This window comes from Typopeltis vanoorti, chromosome 15, assembly GCF_054136105.1.
Source record: "Typopeltis vanoorti isolate ZY-2024b chromosome 15, IOZ_Tvanoo_1.0, whole genome shotgun sequence".
Classification (NCBI taxonomy): domain Eukaryota; kingdom Metazoa; phylum Arthropoda; class Arachnida; order Uropygi; family Thelyphonidae; genus Typopeltis; species Typopeltis vanoorti.
This window is the reverse complement of record NC_143563.1, coordinates 6,941,347-6,956,279: the sequence shown is the minus strand read 5'-3', so window position 1 is coordinate 6,956,279 and position 14,933 is coordinate 6,941,347.

The following is a 14,933-nucleotide window of genomic DNA, read 5'->3' as shown; positions in this document are numbered from 1 at the left end:
TCATGTTATTTATATATGAAATTCTTGGTCTGCCTCGTGGCCTCTTTCCTTCTACAGTCTCCTCCATTATTTCTGTAATCAGTCCCACATGCCTCAAATAGTGTCCAATTAGGCTTTTTTTCTTCTCTTATTGATGTGTTTCGACTGCTTTTCATGAACTATATTTAGAACTTCATTACTTTTCCTTTCTGTCCAATTAATTTTCATCATCTTTCTCCAAAGTTCATATGCCTCCAACTTTTTGATGTCTTGTTTTGTTAGGGTCCAGGACTTACATGAAGGTACATATCAGGAAATTGATGATTTAAAAAATGTAATTAAAACATGTTAAAAATTAGCATGTGTGTGTAACTAAGGTGCATTTCACATCTATTTCAAAACTGCTGCACAATACAAAACCAAGAATTAATATTCTAATATTAATCTGAGTTCTCTGTGGTGAAAACAACAGAGATCTTTATTGCATCTAGTGTTCAGCAGTTGCAATAAATTTCTACTACAACAGTAATAACCATTACTATAACAATTTTTTTTTTGCTCATATCTGAAAGATGCAATCTATTTTTACAAGGATTCGGAATGTTTAAAATAACTAGAAACAAGAAATTTGACTTAAAGTATCACAGAAGAAATGAAATACATTCTTTAATAATAAATTTAATTTAATCCTTTATCCAAGAGTAAGCAAACAAAGTTTACGCCTCAGTCCTGAAGTATCTTCAGGACTGAGGCAACTCGTAGTAAAGGTAGTTGTCTCAGTCCTGAAGATACTTCAGGTGCAAACTTTGTTTGCTTACTCTTGGATAAAGGATTAAACTAAATTTATTATAGTCTAACCAAGTGGAAAATAAACTTCCAATGAAATACATTCTTGATAATTACAAATCACACTTAATATTTCGAACTGAACCTAATAGTTCCATAACCTTAAGTGCAAAAGAAAGCATTTAAATTAAGTAGAATTCAACAATTGTTTAGCCATTCAAGATAAGAGTGCTGCACACCAGAATGATCACACATCATACAAATTGCAGCTGAAATAAGTGTTGTATGAATTAAAAAAAAAATTACTAATTACGGTGGCTTTAGGTTTTGGCAAAGATCAGCCATCATTCCAATTTAAACGAGCCTGATATAATAAGGCCTTAATCTAACAGATAAGCCTAGGTGTTGATGGGTTATTAGATTCAACAACACCAAACAAACTATTTTATCAAAAGGTGTTTTATTAACTGCTTATCATCACACATCACATCACAGCTTGTATATGCGACAGTGAGTAAGTGAAACAATACAATTGTTTCACTTACAATTTTAAGGTATTATGCAGGTTACTTTACATGGGGTGAAAAAATCTACAAACAGTTTAATGGCACTCTGATCAGCTCAACTAAGGATAAACTTCACCCTCTAGCACACCATGAAGTTCCCTATGACTGTTACTTGGCCTACTATGGACAAACAGGAAGATCGGTTAACATCCACCTGGAAGAACATAAAAAATACATTCGCTACTATTAGTATGGCAAGTCAGGACTGGAAGGCCATGCTTTGGACATGCTTTCACACAGAATTAGATGGAAGAAAACCAATGTGCTATTTAGAAGTTGTTACAGATCCAAAAGATTATTTTTTGAGTCGGCCATAGCTATGAAGAATTGTCATAGCTTGAACAAATATCATTGCATTAATTTGCCAAAAGTTTGGGAGACTATCTTAAGAGCAACTCCCACATAACTGTGATTTTCAAAATAAATCAAAGTATTCAAAATCAACACCAGACAAAAATAGTTTGTCTGGTGTTAATACTGTTAAAAATAAGTCATGAATAATAATGCCTCTGAGCTCTTATTGAACAAATGATTATGAACTTAAAACAATTTCTACATGCAGGGAACATATTTTTTCAACATTGAATACACCTTGTGTGTTCAGTGTTGCCCCATGCTGCATGCATAGACCTACGAAATTCTGTGAATAGCAACATTATTATTATTATTATTATCCAGGCCTCCATGGAGTCAAAAGAATCATCGTGGGAGTGTTTTTAGGAAACACAAAGTTTATCATACCACTCCTTGAACCCATTGACCGTTCCTGCTTCAACCACTCTCTCAGGCAATGCATTCCAAGGTTCAACCACCCACCATGCAAAGAAACCACTCCTCATCTTATGCACAGCCTCCTTTCGTAACTTCCAGGGATGGCCCCCTTGTCATTGCTCCTTCCTGCCGTTCCACCAAGTGAAAGAACTCTCCAATGTCTACCCGGTAACTGCCTCTCAACAGTTTAAAAGTTGCGACATATCACCTCTTCTTCTTCTATCCACCAAACTCTACAGTCCACATTTCCTCAGTCGATCCTCATAACTCATATTGTACAATCCCGAAACCATCTTTGTTATCCGCCTCTCTACCCTTTCCACAGTCAATTTATCCCCTTCAAATCCTGGGGACCATATCTGAGCACAGTAGTCTAAGTGTGGTCTGATCAGGGTCTTATACAACGGAATGATAACTCTTTTATCTCTGCAGGTCAGCATCTTCTCAGTATTGCAGCAATCCTCTGAGTTACCTTCTGCTCCCTGAATTTCAGTTTTCTATCAATCATCACCCCGAGATCTCTTGTCTCCCCTACCTTCTCCAATCGACTATGCATCCTCCCATCAATGTATCACAAACCTCAAGACTTTACATTTTGCTGCATTGAACTGACATCCCCATTCATTTCCCCATCTGTCTAGTTTATTCAAATCCTCTTGCAGGGCTGCCACAATTGCACTATTACTGATAGCCCTTCTCAGCTTCACATCATCTGCAAACAACTGAATATCCCCTTGCAATCTCCATTGACAATGTCATTGATATAAAGGTTGAGCAATACAGGTCCCAGTACTGAGCCCTGTGGAGCCTCACTTGTAACCTTCTGCTTCCTTGATATTGCCCCACCATATACAACTCTCTGATACCTATCAGTCAGCCAATCCTGAATCCATTTGACTAACCCAACATTTAAACCCATGTGCTGCAACTTAAATATCAGCTTATCATGTGGTACCCTGTCAAACGCCTTTGCAAAATCCAAAAAAATGGCAGTATATGCCTTTCCCTCATCAACTGCTCTTGTCACGTTATTATAAGAAGCAATCATATTACTAAAGCAAGAGTGTCCCTTAACAAATCCATGTTGATTCTCACAGATAACATTACCCTCATCTGCCCAACGCTGTATATAGTCCCTCACTAATTTTTCCAAGACCTTAACAACTACTGATGACACACAAACAGGCCTATAATTAGACACTTCCGGTCTGTTACTGCCCTTATGCAGCAGCACTATCTTATCTTCCTTCCATTCCCTGGTACCTTTCACGCATCCAGACTTTTATTGAACAGCCAGGTCAACGGAGCTGTCAGTTCTTTAGCACATTCTCTCAAAACCCGTGGTGGAATACCATCCAGTCCAACAGCTTTACTGGTATCCAGAGTACTCAGTATTTGGAACACACTCTCCTCTTGCACCTCTAAACCCTGAACCTGCCCTATCCATCCAGTATTAAAACCCTCCTCCAGGATGAAATACTCCAGTAAAGTGCTCATTGAACAACTCCACTATGTCCTCTGCATCAGTTACTCTATTCCCATTTTTATCCCACAATCATTTCTCCTCCTCCTCCTGGCCACATAGCTAAAAAATTCCCTAGGATTTTCTTTGGATCTTAGTGCCAATCTCTTCTCATATTCAAGTTTTGCCTTCCTCACCATTCTGGTCACTCTCCTGGCCTGCGTCTTATATTCTTTGTGTATCTTCTCTTCACCTGTCTCCTAAAATCTCTTCCATAGTCTCTTTTTCACATGTAGTTCTTGTTTAATATTGTTTGTCATCCACTTTACACCGAATTGTGTCCGCTTCTTCACCCGTGGAATACAACTTACTATTGCTGCTAACAAATATTCTTTCACAATTTCCCAAGCACTAATGATATCCTGGCCTTCCAATTCTGTCCTCCATTGAACTGCCCCTAGTTGATACCTAAGACTATTATAATCACCCGCCTTATAATTCCACATAGGGTCCCTTTCCTTTGATACACCTGCATGTCTGTTCATCTTCCAGGTCTAAACCGCATGGTCACTCTCTCTCCAACTGGTGAGAGAGATGTCATCTCACTTATTATCAGCTCTTCTGATGCTATGACCAAATCCAAAACACTTGAACCTCTTGGTCCCTCTATTACATGCTGCAAAGACATTTGTCCCTCAGGAATGCCAGAAATTCTATCCCCTTCTTACTACTTGCATTTTCCTCTTCCCAGTTTATACTGCTGTAGTTAAAATCTCCCATAACAATTGCATAAGATGTAATGTTGCTATTCAGTGTCATCATTATTTTGGCCAGTTTGTCAAACAAGGATAACATTCGAATAAGACCTAATAAAAATCAAGTACAGAGGAGAGAATTTTTCCTAGTGGTGGCAGGAAATTAGAACATTTGTTGGTATAAAAAAAAATATATATATATATGAACAAGATGAAACTTCGTCAAAATCATGCGACAGGCTCAGAAATGTAAAAGCATAGATTTTTTCCCCCCTCTCCATGGTGTCTTGGGGAGTCAGGATATGCAAGTTTAGGTGCTCTGCTAGATTTTCCAAGGCTGACTTTGGGTGGGTGGATGAGTAATTAGCATACTTGCCCACTAATAAACAGGCTGATTTGAATTCTACTGTGGACAGTGAATGGGTCTTTGTCTTCAGACAACAGATGAATTTTATTGCCTGCTCTGAGACCACCACTCTGCTTAATGGAGGCATGAAGAAGCTTGAAAAAGTGCCACGTTTGGTCCCTAGAGCAAAGTTTCCAGATTATCTGTTACTCAGTCCATCTATGGCACTAATATGCTATAGATTTCATTAGTATGATTCCCAAAAAATTAATCAATCAAATTAATAATAAAGCAAATGATGCAGACTCTACTAAGTAATATATTTACATTGAGCAGAATTTTGTTGAATGTTTTGTTTTAATTTAATGTTTTAATGAGATAAATAACTGAGATTACTTTCCTATTCACAGCTCAGCAGAATGCCAGAGAAGATTCCTTTTCCGCTGTGAATAGGAAAGTAACCATAGTTGGCTTTTTATGAATTGAAGCTGTTGATTTTTTTGTAAGGATAGCAAATCATTTTCCAGATAGAGCCAAAAGGCAAAAATGTCAACAACATAACAACCAAAAATACAGCTGAGAATGAAGGGTGGAAAACAATGCACTCTCAAGATGCTCTAGATTTTATTATTCTTCCAACCTGGAGGTTAATCATGGAATAACAACTGACTTGTACAGGCTTGGGGATTGTAAAAAAAAAAAAAAAAAGGAAACAATGTCTATAACTGATTAGATCAGATTGTTAAGAATATCCCTTATCTTCATAAGGGAATGTGAAAAATTTCTGATTTAAAAAAAAAAAAAAAAATCAAAAGCATGTGTCCTCAATAACTGAGATAAACTAAACATTAAAAATGAAGTTAAAGGACACACCTAATAAAGTAATAAAGTTAAACTAGTAAAGAGTTCAACTATTTAATCTGACTTTTAGTGGAATTCTGTCTTTTGATAGATGGATTCATTCCATAGAAATAGTGATTTTTCTGTTACAATTTGCTCTATCCATAACTACTGAAATAATAACAATTAGAAATTAGATAATTTGGCCAAGGAAGGGAACAGGAGACTTTGCTATTTTGATGCTGTTTTCAATTTGCTATTGTAAAAGGAGACTAACAGTAGTCTGTCTTTTTTAGACTTCTTGCTTAATCTACTTTGGTACTCTGTTTATTGAAAAACCTGCAATCACTGACTGAAGCAACGATGTTAATTATTATTATTATTATCTGAGACCTCCAGGGAGTCAAGGACTCATCGAATTACCCAACTCAGCTATCACCCCTCCCTTAAATTCGTTTACACTAGATGCACTCATGGGCAAATTATTCCACTCACTCACTGCTCTCTGTGAGAAAAACCTAGCTCTTAACCCTTTCTTGACTGAGAACAACCTTAACTTCCATGGATGCCCCCGTGTTCTCTCTCTGCCTTCCATATAATGAAAAATTTCATCATTTGAAATGCTATAACACCCATTCAAAAGTTTATAGACCTCCATCATATCACCCCTCTTTCTCCTGTTAACCAGAGTCTGTAATCCACATACTCGCAATCTGTCCTCAATCTAAATCCCATAATCTGGATATAATCTTTGTAACTCTTCTTTGCACCCTTTCCACTTTATCCCCTTGGAACCCGGGAGACCAAATCTGCACACAGTAATCCAAGTGTGGTCTTATCAAAGCCTTATAAAGAGGCAAAAGTACTTCCTTATCCTTACATATCAAGGTTCGCTTCAACATTGCAATTACCCTCTGAGTTGTATTTGCAACTTTTGCTACGTGACCTTTGAACTTTAAATTCTTATCCACCAAGATCCCTTGCCTCTTCAATTTCTTGTAGCATAACATCGCTAATGTAATATGATGTTGGAATTCTAATGACGCCAAAGTACATAACTTTACACTTACTAACATTAACTGACAGCCATTTTCATTTGTCCAGATTTCCAGTCTATTCAAATCATTTTGTAATTGCTGAATATCAGTAGCATCCCTGATTGCCCTGCCTATCTTCGCATCATCAGCAAACAATTGCAAATCTGATGATAAACCCTGGTTGATACAGCTATGGAAATTTTAACAAAGGGCTCACATCATCAAGCAAAAAAAAAAAAACCTAACTTAGCCCTTATAATACTTATATTGTGACTTTGTAGAGCTTCTGATAGATGTGATAATTCCTGTAGAATATCAATCATTAATGCTAGGTCTTTTAAAAATTCCAAATTGAGAAGTCGGTTTAAAAAGCCCTTATATTTATCGTTTGATGCAAAATGCTTGCATAAAACTGGGTAATTTCTCCACAAAGCAAGAACTGTTCGTAAACTGCAAGTTGCCCATCGTGGTCCAAACACACGGCCGATCTTTAAAATTTCGATACCAAGGTCTTTTGCAATCATATTTAATTCTCATTAATTTTTTGGTGATTGATGATAAAAAGTATATAATTTATCCATAAATATCGTGGGATAAAAATGGGAATAGAGTGATTGATGCAGAGGACATAGTGGAATTGTTCAATGACCACTTTATTGGAGTATTTCATCCTGGAGGAGTCAGTTTTAATGTTAGAGGGATAGGGCAGGTTCAAGGTTTAGAGGTACAGGAGGAGAGTGTGTTTCAGATACTGAGAACTCTGGATGTCAATAAAGCTTTTGGACTGGGTGGTATTTCACCACGAGTTTTGAGAGAATGTGCTGGGGAACTGACAGTGCCTTTAACCTGGCTTTTCAATGAAAGTCTGGCTTCGGCAAAGGTGCCCAGGGAATGGAAGGAAGGTAAGATAGTGCCATTGCATAAGGGTGGTAACAGACTGGAAGTGTCTAATTATAGACCAGTCTGTGTGTCATCAGTAGTTGTTAAGATCTTGGAGAAAGTAGTGAGGGACTGTAATACAGCACTGGGCAGATGAGGGTAATGTTATCTGTGAGAGTCAACATGGATTTGTGAAAGGGCGCTCTTGTTTTAGCAATATGCTGGCCTTTTATAATAAAGTTACAAGAACACTGGATGAGAGAAAGGCATATACTGCAATTTTCTTAGACTTAGCAAAGGCATTTGACAGAGTGCCACATGACAGGCTGATATTTAAGTTGCAACACATGGGTCTGGATGTCAGATTGGTCAACTGGATTCAGGATTGGCTGTCTGATAGGTATCAGAGAGTTGTGTATGGTGGAGCAGTTTCAAGGAGACAGAAGGTTACAGGCGGGGTCCCACAGGGCTCGGTACTAGGACCTATATTGTTTAACCTTTATATCAATGACATTGCCAGTGGATTGCAAGGGGATATTCAGTTGTTTGCAGATGATGCGAAGCTGGGAAGGATTATTAGTAATAGTGCAGATGTGGCAGCCCTACAAGAGGATCTGAATAAGCTAGACAGATGGGCAAATGAATGGGGGTTGTCAGTTTAATGCAGCAAAATGTAAGGTCTTGAGGTTTGGGAAACATCGATGGGATGCTGCATACTCTATGGGAGGAGTTATACTGGAGAAAGTTGGGGAGACAAGAGATCTGGGGTTGATGATTGATAGAAACCTGAAGTTTAGTGGACATATTGCAAAGGTGGTGAAGGTAACATAGAGGATTGCTGCAAATATGAGAAGGACACTGACCTGCAGAGATAAGAGGGTTATCATTCCGTTGTATAAGTCTCTGATCAGACCACACTTCGATTATTGTTCTCAGATGTGGTCCCCAGGATTTGAAGGGGATAAATTAACTGTGGAAAGGATACAAAGACGGATGACAAAGATGGTTTCAGGACTGTACCATGTTAGGGATGAGGATCGGCTGAGAGAATGTGGACTGCAGAGGTTAGCAGATAGAAAGAGAGGTGATATGATTGAGACTTTTAAACTGTTGAGAGGTAGTTACAGGGTTGACACTGGGGAGTTCTTTCACTTGGTTGAACAGCGGGAAGGAGTGATGGCAAGAGGCCATCCCTAGAAGTTACGAAAGGAAACTGTGAGCAAGAGGGTGAGGAGTGGTTTCTTTGCATGGAGGGTGGTTGAGCCGTGGAATGCATTGCCTGATAGAGTGGTGAGGGCGAGAACGGTCAATGAGTTTAAGGAGTGGTATGATAGATTTTGTGTTTCTTAGGGGGAAATTCCCCTTGATGAGTCTTGACAGACTATGTTCTTAGGAAGGACCTCCCACGATGAGTCTTTTGACTCCATGGAGGCCTGAATAATAATAATAATAATAATAATAATAATATTTCAAAATGATTTATTTCTTTAATGTTTTTATCGAATCGTCTAATGCTAAGTGTAAACGATGAGCACAATGCCAAATCACAATGTTGGGAAATTTTTGTAGACGTTTGATTGCAACACCTGATTTGTTTCCTAACATTATATTAGCTCTATCAGAACAAAATGCAATGAAATGATTTTTTATATAGTTATCAGAAAATCCATATGAATTTGAAGTAGCAATTATAGTAGCATGTATACATTCTGCAGTGGTATTTTCTAGTTCTACAAGATTATTAAACAAGAACAAGGGACTTGCAAAGTTGAGAAAAATTTAACAAAGGGCCCCCGTGAGCCCCTTCAACTCACCACTGAAGAGCTCACCACTGCCTGCGGTGTACACCATTGGTTACCTTAAATCTGGCAGATTCACACCTACTGTAACTTAACCTAACTTAACCATACTGTGATTTTGATACAGTATCAAAATCACAGTATTTTGATACTGTGATTTTATCAAAATAAAATCACAGTATTTTGATTTTATTAAATCAAAATACTATGTAAGTATTTTGATTTAATAAATAAAATTATTTATTCCCAGTGATCTTTATCATTTGCAAGATCTGCGTTTTTTCCTACCGATCTGAGATTTTCTACTAGAGGGCTTGTGAGGCAAGCGTAGGGGCAGTGTGTATGAAGAGCTGCAGATTCAGATAAGTTATTCTTGAAATAATTAATTATATATGAGTGTTTCAATAAGAGCTGCTATAAAGTTGTGTGCTGCTGGTATTATTAGTGTGTGGAATATTTTGCCTAAACTTAATTAGAAATTTGTTGTAATTAGACCTTAGAGTAGTAACTGGCAGAGGAAAGATGGTGATGGCTTTGTCTTTAAATTAGACTTCAGTCATTTCATGAAGTGCGAGGCGTGCTACATGTATTCTTTTGATTAATAGATGATTTGTGGATATTTAGGGCGGATGGAAGGAGGGTGTGTGCGAAGTGTGAGCTAAATGAGGATTTGATAAGTGCTAATGTGAATTTGATGACAGAAAGTGTTAGTAGTGAGAATGTCGTGGGGAGAATGAGTGCTCGTTCAAAAGAGAAGATTGTTATTCAGATGTAAAGTAGCATGCAGAGCAAAACCTAATAATTTGGATGGTGATGAGGCAACAATTGGGAATAAAATTTTTTCCACGAAGAGATCTCATTTTGCCAAAAAACATGGTGTTGTTAAAAGTAAAACTGGAAATAATTTTGTTTTATAGGGGGGAAAAAAAACAGAAAAAAGACAGCATTAACTTTTAAAACATTCAAATTGACATGACTGCCAGAACTCAGAACTTCATAAACTGAAGTCTAGAATTCCATCTAAGAGTTTCTCACTAGCAAAGGGAGACCTTTGCTAGTAAGAAACCTAGGTTGTAACTTCGATTGCCTGAAAATTACTATTTACCATATTTTGGCTAAACTGAGCCTTCAAAGCTCAGTTGGTATAACAAAGCTGTTTGGATGGAAAGATCTTGGTTTGAATCTTGTTTCAGACACCAAGAACCTTTTTATCAGGACTTTTCAACAGAAGGTGAGTTAGCTGGTCTCACAAGGAGTAGGAGGAGTTTTTCCTTCCTCAAAATACACAAACTGAAGAAAAACACACAATTTCCAACCATTGTGCAGATAGGATTAATCATCCTATCATAAGCATTATCAGGTTTTTAAGAGGACATGGGAGCCTCCATAGCTCAATCGGTATAGAACGAAGACTTTGGTAGGTAAAACCTGGGTTCATTTCCCAATCACGATGTGACGAACCCTTTACTGGTCTCTTTTGACTAAAGGTGAAGGTAGAAGGTTTTTTCACCCAAAAACTTGGGTTTTTCGTCCCTCAGAGCAGGATTAAATGAGCACAGTACCTTGGCTTGATTAATTGCTATTCAATACACTGAAATTAAGAACTATATTATCAGTGGTAACATAATTTATTCTGATATAAATAAATACAACAAATAAGAATATTTTGTCATACTGACTAAAAATGATTCTTAAGAGTATTATTTAACTTTTATAACCAGCTTAAAAGTAATTTCTCTTTAAATTTTAAAAATTAAAATAGATATCACAAAATGAACAATTATTTAGTTTAAATAAAGTAAACAATAAATTAAATGTACATATACACACACGGACAAAGAAATTAGCACACCTGGAAGAAAACATGGTGCAACGGCGAAACTAAGCAAATAGCTAGAGTGCGGGGTGGTATGTAAATGATCCAAGTTTGGTGCGATTGCGCATGCCCACACACCCTATGGTGGCACTGCAAGCACGAACCGGCAGCCTTACAAAGCTGGCTTGTAGTTCATAGTCAATTAAAGCAAAAAGCACTGGCCGACACAAGCTAGAGTACAGAGTGACAATAATGCCCGGTAGACGCAGAAGACGTTGATTTAAGCAACTTACGGACTTTGACAGAGGCATGATCTTCGGCCTAAAAACCGGAGGGTGGTTGGTGTGCACACGAACCATTCTGACCATACCATCCGACAGTGTTGGGAGCTGTGGACACTTTCTGGCACTGCCACATGGCAGAGCGGCACCGGTCAGATCAGGAGGACCAATGCTAGAGAGGATCGACAGATCATGCAGCAAGCATGGAAGGATCCCACGGTGACCCGGTCCAGTATACAGGCAGATGTAGGGGTTCCTGTGTGCCCACAAACCATTTTCCGATGCCTTGCAGAGGCGAATCTATGATCCTAGCGTCCCTTACGTGTGCTCCCATTAACACTGCCGACTCTGTTTGCAGTGGTGCCAGGTGAGAGCGACGTAGAACGCCACAGACTGGCGACGTGTGGTCTTCAGCGATGAGTGCCGTTTTGTCTTGGGGACAGATGACTATCATGTCTGGGTGTGGAGGACCCCTGGTCAAGGACACAATCCTGACCTCGCTATCGAGCACCATACCTCCCACACTGCAGGCATTATGGTCTGGGGAGCCATAGCCTACGATAGCCGATCACCCCTCGTAGTGGTACGTGGCGCATTGATGGGGCAGCGGTATGTGGACGTTCTCCCATTCCTGGCTGGGATACCAGGAACACTATACCAGCAGGATAATGCTCATCCGCACACGGCTCGGGTTGCTCACGTTGTGTATAGACACTTCCATGGCCTGCTTGCTCCCCGGACTTGCCCCCTATCGAGCATGTTTGGGAACAGCTGAAACACCAGCTCCCACCGTGCTACAATATCTGGGATTTGGAGCACAGCGTCCAACACATGTGGGCCAGTCTGCCGCAGGACAACATCAGGCATCTGTTTGCCACCATGCCGGACCGTGCTGCAGCATGTAATGCCTCACGAGGCGGTGCAACGCACTATTGATGATGATGAACGGATTGCGTACCACAGATCCCTTTACTTCAGCTCTGTTTTTGCCATCATGTGCATCACTCACCTATATCATTACACCAATAAAATTTCAGTTGAATCCTATGCTTCCTTCTTGGTGGGATAATTTCTTTGTCCATGTGTGTATTTGGAAGTAGCAGTAACTATTACTTCAAAGTATTAAGCACTAAACATCCTTAAAGGAGGGCAGAAAAAGAAGGATCTTATTTTGGACTGGATTCATACTGCCTGTCTGAGAAAATGGACTGGAAATGGATTTCTCTTTTTCCAGCTATAGTAGCTGGAAAGAGATTCTAAACTCTAAATTCTAAAGAAAACAAAAAGGCTTTAAAAAAAATATGGAGAGAAAGAAGTTATGCTAGAATTAGGAGAGCAAGGAAGATCACATTCTTTCATTCTGTAGCATCATCATCATATTAAACTAGAAAAGGCTAGATCACATGGTCTCTATGACTTCATGAGTGAGAGGAGTCAGGGAACATATTGAACTGATCTACAATATTTGTCAATGTTCAGATGGGTAAACAAGGAGGAACCTGATATTTATAGATTGTGATTTCCTTTCAATTACATAGTCTTTTTTTTTTTTTTTTTTTTACATTCACAGTAACCAAGAGAGAGAGAGACAGACCAGACTCAAGAATTCCATTCGAGTTTTTGGGTTGAATATGTGTATGACATCACAACCTTTCTGGCACCTTACTTTGCAAATGGTGTGGTGTAGGTTTTCATCAAAGTCGATTGGGACCTGATTGCTCAGAGATGTCTTAAAAGACATTACAGGCAACTCCAAGGAGTCCTTAGACTGACTGAAAGAGGCCCTAAACATCATGTTAAGAACTATCCAACATTTGCACAGTATCTATCATTCTTTGCTTTGAACTCATTCACAACTCATGGCATCCACAACAGACGCTGACAACCTATTCCACTCATTCACCACTCTCCAAGCAAAAAACTAGTTCCAACATCCTTGCTAACTACACTCTTACTCAATTTCCATGGATGGCCCCTAGTTCTCCCACCTGTTCTGAAAAATTTCCTCTGCATTAATCTTGTAAAAAACTGCTCAGTAATTTGTATGTCTCAATCATATCTGCCTATCAACCAGTTTCTACAACCCACAAATTTTCAACCTGTTCTCATAAGGTTCATTCTATAGACTTGCTACCATTTTGGTCACTCACCTCTGAATCCTCTCCACCTTCTCCTCATCACCAAGAAACCCTGGTTCCCAGATCTGCAGTAGTCCAGATAGGGTCTTATCAAGGCTCAATAAAGAAAAAACAGTAACTTGCTTGTCTCTGTCGTCAAAGTATTCTTCAGTAACCAAGTGATCTGATGAGCTACTTTAGCCACTTTTGCTGTGCTCCCTAAACTTTAACTCCCAAATTAATTTTCTGGAGTACATTTTCACCAATGTGGTATACAGCTGGGAATCTTTTCACCCCAAAATGCATAACCTTGCACTTTGCCACATTAAACTGACATCGATTCTCCTTTGCCCAGTCTGCCAATCTATCCAAATTATCTTGCAAAATTTTGACATCGTCTGTTATTAACTATTGCTCTACCCAACTTTGCATCATCAGCAAATAGCTGAACAGTTCCTCTCAGATTCTTTCCTATATTCTTTTTCTCTTTTCTTTTAGGCTTGCACGGTGATCCGAATGCATTTTTGGAAATTATGGAGACAACTACCGTGTTTGAATAAAAACTTTAGTTTACTATTACTAAAATTTTTTTTTACAATTCGACGTTTCGACCTTTATGTTAAGGTCATCTTCTGGAGCGTACAAATATACACAGGAAACAAGCTATACTACAATCATACTGGTTCGTTAAAGACACTGACTAACTGCTACCACAATTGTTGGCCTGACCTCTGGTGAAAAAAAAAAAAAAAAATTATACATCAACGCTAAAGTCCTATTATTTGTGTTGTCTACTATATACATATATTAACATTATATTAACATCATTCCAGCCAGTTGGAGTGGAATGGTTTCTAATAATAGCAGATTGGCTAGAGTCCTGACTTGTGTTGAATCTTTCAAATTAGGTTGGCTGAATGTGTGCCATCCAGATCCTTGGAATTTTCATACCATCTTTATTGTTGATATTTGGGTGGCGAAATCCTGATAAACCACCCAAATATCAACAATAAAGATGGTATGAAAATTCCAAGGATCTGGATGGCACACATTCAGCCAACCTAATTTGAACGATTCAACACAAGTCAGGACTCTAGCCAATCTGCTATTATTAGAAACCATTCCACTCCAACTGGCTGGAATGATGTTAATATAATGTTAATATATGTATATAGTAGATAACACAAATAATAGGACTTTAGCGTTGATGTATAATTTTTATTTTTTTATTTTTTTTCCACCAGAGGTCAGGCCAACAATTGTGGTAGCGGTTAGTCAGTGTCTTTAACGAACCAGTATGATTGTAGTATAGCTTGTTTCCTGTGTATATTTGTACGCTCCAGAAGATGACCTTAACATAAAGGTCGAAACGTCGAATTGTAAAATTTTAGTAATAGTAAACTAAAGTTTTTATTCAAACACGGTAGTTGTCTCCATAATTTCCAAAAATCTTTCCTATATTGTTAACAAATAAATTAAAAAAAGTAGCAGTCCAAGAA